Source organism: Mandrillus leucophaeus, unplaced genomic scaffold (genome assembly GCF_000951045.1).
Source record: "Mandrillus leucophaeus isolate KB7577 unplaced genomic scaffold, Mleu.le_1.0 Scaffold226, whole genome shotgun sequence".
In the NCBI taxonomy this organism is placed as follows: Eukaryota; Metazoa; Chordata; class Mammalia; order Primates; family Cercopithecidae; genus Mandrillus; species Mandrillus leucophaeus.
In genome coordinates, this window is record NW_012102321.1 from 5,248,493 (window position 1) to 5,262,306 (window position 13,814).

The following is a 13,814-nucleotide window of genomic DNA, read 5'->3' on the forward strand; positions in this document are numbered from 1 at the left end:
CCTGGCCTTTTTTTTTTTTTTTTTAGTAGAGACGGGATTTCACCATATTTGATTGGTGGTTACGTGGGTGTCTACATGGTAAAATTCATCACACAGAATACCTTAGATATGTACATTATGTTTGTATGTCTCTAAAGTAAAACAAATGAAACCATAAAAAATAAAAATAAGCAAAATATTGTACTTACATCAAAAGTATTTGTATACGTCTGGGGATAATTGTGTTGCATTCAAAGGTAGTTTCTCTCTACTATCATTTTTAATGGTGGCATTGTATTGTGTGAATGTATCATCTGTATCATCATTTAAACTCTTGATGAGCATTTAGGTTGTTTCTTTTAGATAGTATTAACAGTGATAGAGTTAACATCTTTTTTTTATAGCTCTTCCTGTAATATTTTTTTTTATAGGTTTCCTTTTGATGAATTCCTAAAAAGAAAGTTATTTGGAGGTTAAGGATGTTTGCATACGCGCTTATGGTGTGCATGTTTGTTTCTCTATGCTCTTACTCACTTGGCAGTTAGCTTTAAAAATCTATATGTGTTGATGTGTTATGTAATAAGTGCTCTCTAATTCTTTTAATTTGTGTGTGGGTTTTTTTTTTTTTTTTTTTTTTTGAGACAGTCTCACTCTGTCGCCCAGCCTGGAGTGCTGTGGTGATCTCGGCTCACTGCAGCCTCTGCCTCCTGGGTTCAAGCAATTCTCCTGCCTCAGCCTCCCAGGTAGCTGGGATTACAGGTGTCCGCCACCATGCCTGGCTAATTTTTGTATTTTCAGTAGAGTCAGAGCTTCACCTTATTGGCCAGGCTATTCTTGAACTCCTGACCTCAAGTGATCCAGCCACCTTGGCCTCCCAAAGTGCTGGGATTAAAGATGTGAGCCACTGCACTTGATTTGCATTTTAAACATTTTCAATGAAAGTACTGTTTTCACATGTGTGATATTATACTACTTTCTCCAGTTTTCTCTTCACATCCTACCCATTCTTTTTGTTCAATCTTTTAAAAGTCTTTTAATGAAATAGTTATGCAAAAAAGTGTATAGAGTCAGGTGCGGTGGCTCACAGCTGTAATCTCAGCACTTTGGGAGGCCAAGGTAGGCGGATTGCTTGAGCCCAGAAGTTTAAGACCAGCCTGGGCAATGTGGTGAAACCCTGTCTCTACACAAAAATTAGTCAGGCAAGGTGGTGTGTGTCTGTAGTCCCAGCTACTCAGGAGGCCGAGGCTGGAGAATTGAAGTTCGGGAGGTCAAGGCTGCAGTGGCCATGATCGAGCTACTGCACTTCAGCCTGGGCAACAGAGGGAGACCCTGTTTTAAAAAACAAAACCAAAAGCATATGAAGAATAATACAGTTAATCCCTAACTTAAGAAATTAATCAATGCAGTTGAAGCACCCTACTAGTTCACATTAATGTGTAAGAAGTCTTTATGTATTAAAAAGATTGGCTCTTTGTCTCTTGTTTTACTTTTCCCTGTTTTATCTTTTGTCACCCAACTTACTGTATTTCATTGAATCTAAAATGGCTTCAGTTGCAAGATGCACTATTTATGTACATCTAAAAATAAGAAATGGCATTTGATTTTAAGAGGCATCCTAATCCTAATTTCAGAGATTTTAAAAGGTAAGAAAATGCACATCTAAGAACTGATGAAATACATGTATTTCACTGTCTTGCGCCTTTTTTTGTTGAGACAAAGTCTTGCTCAGTCGCCCAGGCAGGAATGCTGGTGGCATGATCTCGGCTCACTGCAACCTCCACCTCCCAGGTTCAAGCAATTCTCTGCCTCAGCTTCCCGAGTAGCTGGGATTGCAGGTGCCCGTCACCACGCCTAGCTAATTTTTTTGTATTTTTAGTAGAGACAGGGTTTCACCATCTTGGCCAGGCTGGTCTTGAACTCCTGACCTCGTGATCCACCCATCTCAGCCTCCCAAAGTGCTGGGATTACAGGCGTGAGCCACCGCATCTGGCCAGTGCCGCCTTTAACCAGATGATCAATCTCTTGTTTCTGTTTCTATTGTGAGTCCTAGAAAGCCTTTCCTTTGTCAAAATATATTTTAAAATTCACCTGTGTTTACTTCTAGTATTTTTATGGCTTAAATATTTTTCATTTTTAATTCATCTTATTTTAATGTAAGATCTAATTTTTGTCTTTTTACCCAGATGGTTAAACAGTTGTCAAAAAGTTAAATGATATTAATGATTTTTTTTTTCTTTTGAAACAGAGTCTTACTCTGTCACCCAGACTGGAATCCAATAGCATGATCACAGCTCACCGCAGCCTTGACCTCCCAGGCTCAAGTGATCCTCCTACCTCAGCCTCCCAAGTAGCTGTGACTATGGGTGTACACCACCAAACCTGGCTAATTTTTTTTTGTCTTTTGTAGAGACATAATCTCTACTATGTTGCCTAGGCTGGTTTTAAACTCCTGGGCTCAAGTGATCCTCCTGCCTCAGCCTCCCAGAATGCTGGGATTACAGCATGAGCCACCACGCTTGGCCACATTAATGATTTTCGAACAAGTAGTGATATGCTCAAATGAGCTGGCTAGGAAAACAATATGGCTTTGGATTTTGGTTGGGTCTAGTCAAAAATTGTCAGTTTTATTTTCTAATAGATGAATATATATATATATTTTTTTGAGATGGAGTCTTACTCCATCGCCCACGCTGGAGTGTGGTGGCATGATCTTGGCTCACTGCAACATCCACTTCCCAGGTTCAAGCGATTCTCCTGTCTCAGCCTCCCAAGTAGCTGGGATTACAGGCACATGCTGCCATGCCCGGCTAATTTTTTGTATTTTAGTAGAGACAGGGTTTCACCATGTTACCCAGGCTGGTCTTGAACTCCTGAGCTTAGGCAGTCTACCCGCCTTGGCCTCCCAGAGTGCTAGGATTACAAGTGTGAGCCACGAAGGTCAGCAAATAGATGTATGTCTTAAATTTGCATTGTAAGGAATGTGAACGTCAAAACTAAATTTGAATTTTATGTTTCCTTAAATTTCTAATGAGTATCTACATGTTCTTGGGATCAGTCATATAGTTTACTAAATTAGAATTAAATACATTTTTTAAGGATAGACAATGGTTATAATTCTTTGATGAAAGTCTGTATGAATCTGGGCAAGTTACTTAACATTTAGCTTTTTTATTTGTAAATGGGTATAATAGTGCCTTCTCATAGGATCATTGTAAGGATTTCTTTTACTCTTTCTTTCAGAATTTTGAAGATCAAATGTAATTATAGCCCAGATTCTGTTGCATCTGTGGTTATTCTAGATCTCTAGGGTTACTGGAGTAAATTATTTGTATACCTCTTCCAGTCCTGATTTAGGTTTCCAGGATTTGTCTAGAACATTTTTTTGCCTTCTGGAATTAGCTTACATGACAAATCTGTATGTTTTCTGTTGCTTTTCTTAAGCTACAGTTTTGTGTATGTGCTGAAATATTCATAGATAATTTAGGGGTTTGTAGGTGGGTGATTAGTAAGGTTTTTTTTTTTTTTTTTTTGCAATTTTGATATGCTGATATATTTTTGTATGTTTGTGTAGTTTAGATCCTGTCTCTTAAAGCTAGAGGGACAGGAATAAGTCTACTTAAAGGGAAACATTTTGAGAATATCTTATGGATAAGAAACTCTACTTCTGACTTGCTTGTTTTGGTCACTGGCATTTTTTAATGTTTTCTTGTAAGCATAGTACCTGAGAGTGTTATCATGGAAGTATTGTTCATGTCTTCTTGGTGAGAGGCAGTCTTATATGTGAAACCACAGTAAATAACATAAAACAGTATGTTGTTTTGTGTCAGATTGAAGAGCATTAGCAGTTCACAGAAGAAGAGGCTCAGTGAGGACAGGAGGAGTGGTCCTTAAGGAATGTGTTTCATTTAGGTGGAAAGAACGTACTGATTATTGAAACAGCATGACTCAAGATGTGGCAGCAAGAACTAGGTTTTGTTGGCACGATTTGGATTGAAGGGTTTGTTTGGAATGTGGCGGGAAATACAGTACATTTGATGCGGTAGGACTAAATATTCAGTCCTTAGAAATGAAGCAGGGGAAATTAGAATTGAAATGATAGTACATATTGTTATTCAGTAGCTTAGCATGTCACTCTATTTCCTTTCTTCAAGAGAGCCAAAAGGTGACAGATAGAACTCATTGCCAAAAGGTTTTTAAAGATACCACTTTGAAGATTTGGACTTAAGGGAACAAGCAGTACTAATGAAGCCATCTGTGCTGCACTTGTTTATCTAAACAGTTTGGACAGCTGAACTGGCTGTAGGAATCAAGTTAACAAACCTAGCCCCCTCATCTGCTTGATTCCAATACGGCCTAATAGATACAGCTATAAGGATGAATAGGATCATTGATACTACTTCTGACTCTGAACAGTATTTGAAATAATAGACGATAGTGGGTTTTCCTCCTCGGTTGTGGTACTCTTGACGGAGTATGGCAACCTTTGACTTAATAGTCACTGGACCTGTATTTCATGTCTTGTGTTATGCTGTGAATTATATGATTCCCTTAGTAACAACCAAAATTTGTATTTATAACTGCTTAATTACTATAACTAAGTAGATTAGAAATCCTGGCAAGATTTTTGAGTCCCAGAGTAGTAGTGATTTATCTGAGCCAGTATCCTAGGTATGTAATTTATAATTCTGGCTTGCCCACAGTTCCTTTGGAGGAAATCTGCTTTTTCTACAGTACATTGCAGAAGAACAGACCTCAATAGCAATTTTTTTTTTTAACCATATAAAACTGTATTGCAGTGGATTGGTCCAGCAGTGGGCATTTGACCTAAGGGCTGCTAATTCATCAGCCACCTAAAAACCCAGGATTGTCTGGTTGGGAAAATTTATAGTCAGTTATAGAAAACATCGAGTTAATTTGCCATTGAGCCATGGGAGCTGAAGCTGGAAAGATGTGTTGGTGTAGAGTCCTGTAAAACTAAAGTTTAAAGGAATGGAAAGTAGATGTAAACAGAAGCTATGAATTACAGAAATGATAAAGGAGATGAGGAAGCCATTTGGTAACTATAAAAGAGTAGGGCATATGTGCTGAGAGAAGTGCAAAATTCTGAGAGAAACCATGTGGTTTGAGAGAGAGGCACACAACACGAGAGTGAAGATTCTAGTTTCTGGCACTGTAGATGCTGTTCTTCCTTTAGTACTTCTGTGGCTCCTGCCCTTCTTGAGACTACATTCATTCCTCCCCACCCCCAGGAAAGATTATAGGCTTTGGTGTTAGACATTTGACATTAGAATTCTGGCTGTTTTACCAGCCCCTGCAACCTTGGGCAAACTGCTTAACCTCTCTGTCTCAAATCTTTCTCATCTGTAAAATGAGCATCATAACAATACCTTTTCTCACTGGATTAATGTGAGGATTAAGTGAGAATGACACATGGAAAGCTTAGAACAATGCTAAGCGTATAACAAATGTTCAATAAGTAGTATCATATATGTAATGATATTTGAGGTAATTTGGTTTTTTTGCAACTAAAAGAGTCTAACTATAGTTAATCTCCTTGCTGATTCACTTAGAGCAGAGTAATCTTGTGTGGGTGGGGGCTGGGTAAACAAGATAAGGTATAAGGAGTTAGAAAATATTGTCTTATACAGTGTGAATAATAATATATTGAGCATTTAATAGATGCTTGGTGTTCTAAGCATTTTACCTGTATTAACTCATTGGATGTTTCTGTTACCTTCATTGTAAAGATGTAGGAACTAAGGCACAGAGAGGCTAACCAACTTGCCCAAGGTTATACAATATGTAAGGGACAGAAATAGAATTCAAACCCAGGTGGTTCAGTTACAGAGTTTTAATTTTTAAATATCTAATTCCTTTTCAATTCTTCCTTTTTAAAAGAAGTTAAGGAGGAGGTCTCAGTTTGTTGTTACTATTTCTTTTATGTTTTTCTAGTACTTGCTTCTCTCCCATTTTGACAAAGACGTAGTATACCACAAGTCTAGAAACTTAGGTGGGCAAGATGTGATACTTGGTAACGTTCCTGTACTGTACATGAAGTGGTATATCATCTGAAGGAAAAGTTAAAGGTTTACTATAAATCCTAACACAATCCTGTAAAACAATGAGTTGTAGCTAAGAGCCAACAAAGGAGATAAAATGGAATTAGAAACTACACTTATTTATTCAGAAGAACGCATAAAAAGAGAAAAAATGGGACAAATATGAAGCAGATAGCAAAATATAATAGACTTAAACCTATAAAATCTAGAAGACCTAAACACATTAAGAAGCAGAAATGGGCTGGGCGCAGTGGCTCATGCCTGTAATCCCAACAGGGATTGGGAGGCTGAGGTGGGCAGATCATGAGATCAGGAGATTGAGACCATCCTGGCCAACATGGTGAGACCCTGTCTCTACTAAAAATACAAAAATTAGCCGGACATGGTGACGCATGCCTGTAGTCCCAGCTACTCAGGAGGCCGAGGCAGGAGAATTGCTTGAACCTGAGAGGCGGAGGTGGCAGTGAGCTGAGATCGTGCCACCGCACTCCAGCCTGGCAACAGAGTGAGATTCTGTCAAAAAAAAAAAAAAAAAAAAAAGCAGCAGAAATGGTGACATTGGATAAAAAAACAAGAGTTAACCATCTCCTGCCTGCAAGAAGCCTACTTTAAATATTAAGACACAAATAAGCTAAAAGTAAAAGATGGAAAAAGATACACCATGCTTGTAATAGTCAAAAGAGCATTATGTGGCTGTATTAATATCCGACAAGACCGAAGCAAAGAGTATTTCCAGGGATAAAGGATGTCATTATAAAATGATAAAGAGGACAGTTAATCAAGAGGATGTAATAGTTCTAAACATTTATGCCCTTAATATCAGAATTTCAAAATACTTTAAACAAAAACTGATAGTATTCAAAGGAGAAATTGTCATATCCCCAATTTGAGTTGGATACTTCTTTCAATAAATGATATAATAAGCGGACAGAAAATCATAGGTATATATAGTAGGCTTAAACAATACTGTCAGCCAATTTAACTTAATTAATATTTAGAGAATCTCCACCCGACGATAACAGATTATTCTCAGTTTACTCAAATATCTACAGAACATTTTTCATGATGGTCTATATTTTGGGCCACAAAAAAGTCTCAATAATTTAAAAGGGTTGAGATCCTTCAGACGATGTTCTCTGATCACAGTGTAATTCAATTTGAAACTGTTAACAAAATGGGGGAAAATCTAGTCTTTGGAAACTAAACAACAGAATTTAAAATAATTTATGGTTCAAGGAAGAGATCAAAAGGGAGATTGTAAAGTCTTTTGAACTGAATCAAAATGAAAACAACGTATCAGAATTTGTGGTACTGGTTGTAGTGGCTCATGCCTGTAATCCCAGCACTTTGGGAATCTGAAGTGGGAGGATCATTTATGGCCAGGAGTTCAAGGCCAGGTTGGGCAACATAGCAAAACCCTGTCTTTACAAAAAAAAAATTTAAAAATTAGCCAGGCATGGTGACACATACCTGTAGTCCTAGCTACTGGAAAGGAGAGTCACTTGAGCCCAGGAAATTGAGGCCAGTGAACTATGATTATGCCACTGCAGCTTGGGGCAACAGAGTGAGACCCTGTCTCTTAACAGAATAAGTAAATAAAAAAGAATTTGTGGGATACTATTGAAGTAGAACTCAGACAGAATTTATAGCCCTGAATGCCTACATAAGAAAAGAAGATCTCAAATCATTCACTTACATTTTCTACCTTAAGGCATTAGAGGAAAAGCAGATTAAACTAATTACAGGAAAGGGAATACTAAAGATCAGTGTGGATATTTTTATTGTTTAACTTTCTCCTCATTAGAAAGAATCAATGAAAATGATTTTGATGTAAAATGAAAGCAATTACAGTAAAGGAAATGATAAAGATCAGTGTGGAAATTATTGTTTTTAAACTTTCTACTAATTAGACAAAAATCAATGAAAATTGATTTTATTGGTGTTGCCACAGAACCAATTTAAGTTAAAAAATTTGTTCTGTGGCAACATCGATAAAATTGATGAAGCTCTAGCTATACTGATTGAAATCAGGAATGACAGAAGTGACATCATTACAGAGTCTACAGATATAAAAGGATAACAGGAATACTGTGAATAACCTTATGCCTATACATTTTAAAACAGAGATGAATTGGACAAATTTTTTGAAAGACACATACTACCAAGCTTCACTCAAGAATAGACAACCTGAAATAACCCTGTATCTGTTAAAGAAATTGAATTTGTGATTACAATATTTCCACACCAAAAAATAAATAAATAAATAACTTCAGACCCAGATGACTTCACAAGTAAATTCTGTTAAACGTTTAAGGAAGAATTAAGACCAGTTCTATATAAACACTTCCAGAAAATTGCAGAAGAAGAAATACTTCCTCACGTACTTTGTGAGCGTAGCATTACCTTCTTACTCAAACTAGATAGACATTATGAGACAAGAAGATTATGCAGAAATATCTCACATGAGCATACATAAAAAAGTTCTAACCATATTTTAACAAATTGAATGTAACAGTTTATTAAAAAATACATCATAATTAACTGGGGTTTATTTCAGGAATGCAAAGTTGGTTTAACATTTAAAAAGTGCAATCATTGTAATTCACTACAATAAGTAAAAAAGAAAAACTATATGATCATCTCAGAAAATTGGGGACAGGGGAGGCAAGCATTTGATAATCTAACCTTCATTCTGGGTAGTCACTTTGAGAAAACTAGGATTAGAAAGGAACTTCTTCAGCCCAGTGAAGCATGTCTCTAAAAAAACTGTAGGTGGCATCATATTTAATGGTGAAAGACTGAATGATTTTTCCCTAAGACCAGCAACAAAACAGATGGCTACTCTCACCACTTCTGTTTCACAGTGTGCTGGAGTTGCATTGCAGCCAATACAGTCAAGAAAAATAAATAGACTGGGTGTGCTGGCTCACGCCTGTAATGCCAACACTTAGAGAGGCTGGAGAGCAGGGGTGGATCACTTGAGTTCAGGAGTTCGAGACTGGCCTGGCCAACATGGTGAAACCCCGTCTCTACTAAAAATACAAAAAAATTTACCCAGCATGGTGGCAGGTGCCTGTAATCCCAGGTATTCAGGAGGCTGAGGCAGGAGGATCAGTTGAAACTGGGAGGGCGCACCACTGTACTCCAGCCGGGGCGAGAAAGTGAGACTCCATCTCAAAAAAAAAAAGAAAAGAAAAGGCATCCAGATTGGAAAGGAGGAAGTAAAGTATCTTCTTTGTAGACGACATGATAGTCTGTAGAAAATCTGATGGAACTTGCTGCAAAATTTTTGGGACTAAGTGAATTTAATAAAGTTGTGGATTACAGAGTCAGTCTATTAATTGTATTTATTTAGCAATGAGCAGTTAGAAATTGAAATGTGATAAAAAGCAGTACCATTTATAATAGTATCAGATATGAAATACTGTAAACTATACAGCATTGTAGAAAGAAAGTAAAGAAGACTTAGATAAGTGGGGAGATATTCTTTATGAGTGAGAAGACTCATTGTTGCTAAGATGACAATTATCCCTAAATTGATCAATGAGATTCCAATGAAAATGCTAGCAGGCTTTTTTGGGGGCAGGGGGATAGAAATTGACAAGCTGATTCTGAAATTCATGTGGAAACGTAAAGGACGTAGAATAGCCAAAACAGCTTTGAAAAAAGAAGAACAAAGTTGGAGGTCTAATGCTATCTAACATCACAATTTATTATAAATCTATAGTGGTCAAAACAATGTTGTATTTGTGTAAGAATGGCAAAATAGATCTATGGAATAGAACAGAATCCAGCAGTAAGCCAGTACATAAATGGACAACTGAATTTTGACAAGGTGCAAAGGCAGTTCAGCAGAGAAAGGATAGTCTATTCAACAAATAATGCTGGCAGAATTGGATATCCAAATGCAAACAAATGAACTTCAGTCTATATCTTGCAGTGTTTGTGAAAATGAACTCAAAATGAATCAAAGACCTAAATGGTAAAGCCTAAAATTACAAACTTTTGGCAAAATTAGGACAAAATCTTTATTTTGAGTCAGGCAAAATTTTTAGTTATAACACCAAAAGCATGATCCATAAAATAGCACATTGATAAAATGATCTTTTTTAATCAAATTGAAAATGTGCTCTTCCAAGGAGAATTCTTTTTTTTCGTTTTGTTTTTTTTTTGAGATTCTTTCTGTCACCCAGGCTGAACTGCAGTGGTGTGATCTTGGTTCACTGCAACTTTCACTTCCTGGGTTCAAGCAATTCTGCCTCAGCTTCCCAAGTAGCTGGGACTACAGGCATGTGCCACCCACCACACCTGGCTAATTTTTGTATTTTTAGTAGAGATGGGGTTTCACTATGTTGGCCAGGCTGGTCTCAAACTCCTGACCTCAGGTGATCCACCCACCTCAGACTCCCAAAGTGCTGGGATTACAGGTGTGAGCCACCATGCCCAGCTGAAAAAATAATTCTTAAGAGAATGAAAAGACAGGCTGCAGGATGTTCTATATACAAAGACCTTGTATATAGAATATATACTAATGAACTCTCAACTAAACACCAACAATCCAATTTTTTAAAATCTGCAAAATATTTGATAGATAACCTCACCACAGAAGATACGCTAAGTATATGAAAAGATGTTTAGTCTTTATATATATATATTTTTATTTAAAAATAGTATTTAATGCTGCCAAAAAGTATAAAAATACAGTAGGAATGGCAGTACAATACATAGTAATCTTTCCTAATTTGCTTCTTGTATATCTTTCTGCGTTTCATACACATATTATAAACACTTCACAACACATCACATTAAAGGTTCTGCAAAGTCTTATGCTGGTGGGTGCTCTTCATCCCCTGGATGTAAAGTTTACTTTGTAAACAAACAACTGTGAGGCAATCTAGAGGGTTAGCAAGCCTCACTTTAGTTTCCAGAGTGGGCTTCAGGTCTTGCTTTGCACATCGGTGGTTCAAAATTTATAGCTGCAGAATATTCTCAAGTCATGAATATTAGGTGTCTGTCAATCTTGGCCTTTTTCTTTTTCGTTCATTCTCATTTAGCCTCTGTTTCATCTGCTGCACCTTCTGAGCTGTGGTGGCCTTTCTTTCCTCTCGAATACATTTCCGTAGAGCACTCTCATTGTTCTCCTCCATTGTATCTTGCATTTTAGAAGAAAGGCCTGTACATCAGTCACCTGTCAGTTTTTATTCTTCTAGACCTATTCTGTTCCCATTGTATTTTTCAGTCATTATTTTGTTTGGTGAATGATCAAAAGCTAGGAGATAAGTCTTCCTTAGAAAGTTCTTTCCATCATTTCTGTATACTAGAATCTCCCTTTATACATTTGCTCCTTATATTATAGCCATGTATGAGAATCTCAGTTGATCTGGGGTCTGAGATAAGACCCATTTGGTATTTTCTCATGTTCAGTAACACTTGTTTAATGTTAATATCGTCTCCTTTTTCCATCAAAACAAGACAAATGTCTACCAGAGAGAAGGTGCCGGAGTGCCCAATGCCTGCACTACAGTGGATCACTGCAGGCCCGTGGTCAGGGTTCAACGAGCCAGATTTTCTCACTTTAAACAGGAAATTGAGAAATGAAGCTGGTAATTTAGGGACTCCAAAATCTGGCCAGGTAGTATAATGAAAGTGAGATATTGTTCTGGTTTCACCACTGTTGATATTTTCTAATTGTAGTAGATGTACTGTATAATACGACTTCATATCTTCTGACAAGAGCTTCACATTGAATCCTGTTTCTTTACAGCATCTCTTGGTCATCTGTTGGCCAGTACTGTGCATGTTTAACCGATTCTTTTTTCACAATGTGGTTCAGCATGACAACTGCTTTGGTCTTCTGCTGCCAAACCATAAGCCAGAAATGGCAGCATGTGTTAGGAAGTGGACCCTGTGTTAGGAAGTGGACCCTGTGTTAAGATGTAACTTCTTTGTGCTTCTTCTATGTCAACTAAGCTGGCATTAATATGATCATTCTCAGCATTTTGCAGTTTAACACAACTGTGATCATCAAGTACAGCGGCTGCCAGCGATGCTGAGCATCCAACTCCTTTAACTCCCGCTCAATGGTGGTGGGCATGGCAGCAGGAGCGAGCTGGTGTGAGCAGAACCTGCGCCAGCAAAGAGGCTCAGGCCCCGCACGATCCACGGAGAGCCTGTATTATATTAATTATCGTGTTAATAGTCACTAAAGAAATGGGAACTAAAATCAGTGAACTAGCACTGCCTACCTGAAAGACTGACCATACCAAGTGTTAGCAAAGATGTGAAAGACTAGAACTCTATAATTTGCTATTAGGACTGTAAAACAGTTCAACTACTTTAGGAGACAGTTTGGTTGTTTCTTAAAATGTTAACATACAGGCCGGGCACCATGTCTCACGCCTGTAATCCCAGCACTTTGGGAGGCTGAGGCAGGTGGATCACCTGAGGTCAGGAGTTCGAGACCAGCCTGGCCAACATGGTAAAACCCTGTCTCTGCTGAAAATATAAAAATTAGCCAGGCATCATGGCATATGCCTGTAATCCCAGCTACTCGGGAGGCTGAGGCAGGATAATCCCTTGAACCCGGGAGGCGGAGGTTGTGGTGAGCCAAGATTGCGCCACTACACTCCAGCCTGGGCGACAGAGTAAGACTGTATCTCAAAAAAACAAACAAACAAAAAAGCTTTAACGTACACCTACCAGCAGTTCCACTCCTAGGTATTTACTGAAAAGACTCGTGCACTAACATTCACAGCAGCTTTATTTATGATAGTCAGAAACTGGAAAAATGGATAAACAAATTGTGATATAACTATACTATTTAGCAATATAAATGAATGAACTATTTATTGATAGTCACAACAACAGGGATGAATCTCAAAATAATTATGCAGAGCAAAAGAAGGCAGGCACTGGCTGGGCACGGTGACTCACACCTGTAATCCCAGCACTTTGGGAGGCTGAGGCAGGTGGATCACCTGAGGTCGGGAGTTCGAGACCAGCCTGGTCAACATAGTGAAACCCCATCTCTACTAAAAATACAAAAATCAGCCAGTTGTGGTGGCAGACACCTGTAATCCCAGCTACTCAGGAGGCTGAGGCAGGAGAATCGCTTGAACAGGAGGCGGAGGTTGTAGTGAGCCGAGATGGCACCACTGCATTCCAGCCTGGGTGACAGAGCAAGACTCCATCTCAAAAACAAAAAAAAAAAAGAAGGTAGGCACTTTGGTGGTGACTAAGTATGTTCCCTATCTTGATTTTTCATAGGTGTATACTATATATATAGTTTGAACTATATAATTTATTACATGTAACCTATATATATAAATAAAGGTTTTTTGTTGCTGTTTTTTGTTTGTTTGTTTGTTTTACATTGATAGGGATGGAGTCTTGCTATGTTGCCTAGGCTAGTGTTGAACTCCTGGGCTCAAGCTGTCCTCTTGCTTACAGGTACACACCACCACCAACCCATTTAGTCTATCACTTAATTAGACTAAAATTTAGCTTTTGTTTTTGGACCAAATCTGTTTTTAAAAATTTTTAAATTCATGCAGGCTGAGTGCGGTGGCTCAAGCCTAATAATCCTAGTACTTTGGGAGGCCAAGGTGGGTGGATCACCTGAGGTCCAGAGTTTGAGACCAGTGTGGCCAACATGGTGAATCCTTGTCTTTACTAAAAATACAAAAATTAGCTGGTGCCTGTAATCCCAGCTACTCGGGACACTGAGGCAGGAGAATCACTTGATCCCAGGAAGCAGAGGTTGCAGTGAGCCAAGAT

General features: G+C 38.1%; 1 protein-coding gene and 1 pseudogene across 1 annotated transcript in view; one reads left to right on the forward strand and one right to left on the reverse strand.

The window, feature by feature from the left end:
• RALGPS2 (Ral GEF with PH domain and SH3 binding motif 2) overlaps nucleotides 1–13,814 on the forward strand; it is a 188,108-nt gene that overhangs the window by 9,990 nt on the left and 164,304 nt on the right. The gene's annotated exons all lie outside the window — the stretch shown is intronic.
• The window catches only part of LOC105540748, a 4,611-nt pseudogene continuing 1,499 nt past the window's right edge, over nucleotides 10,703–13,814 (reverse strand).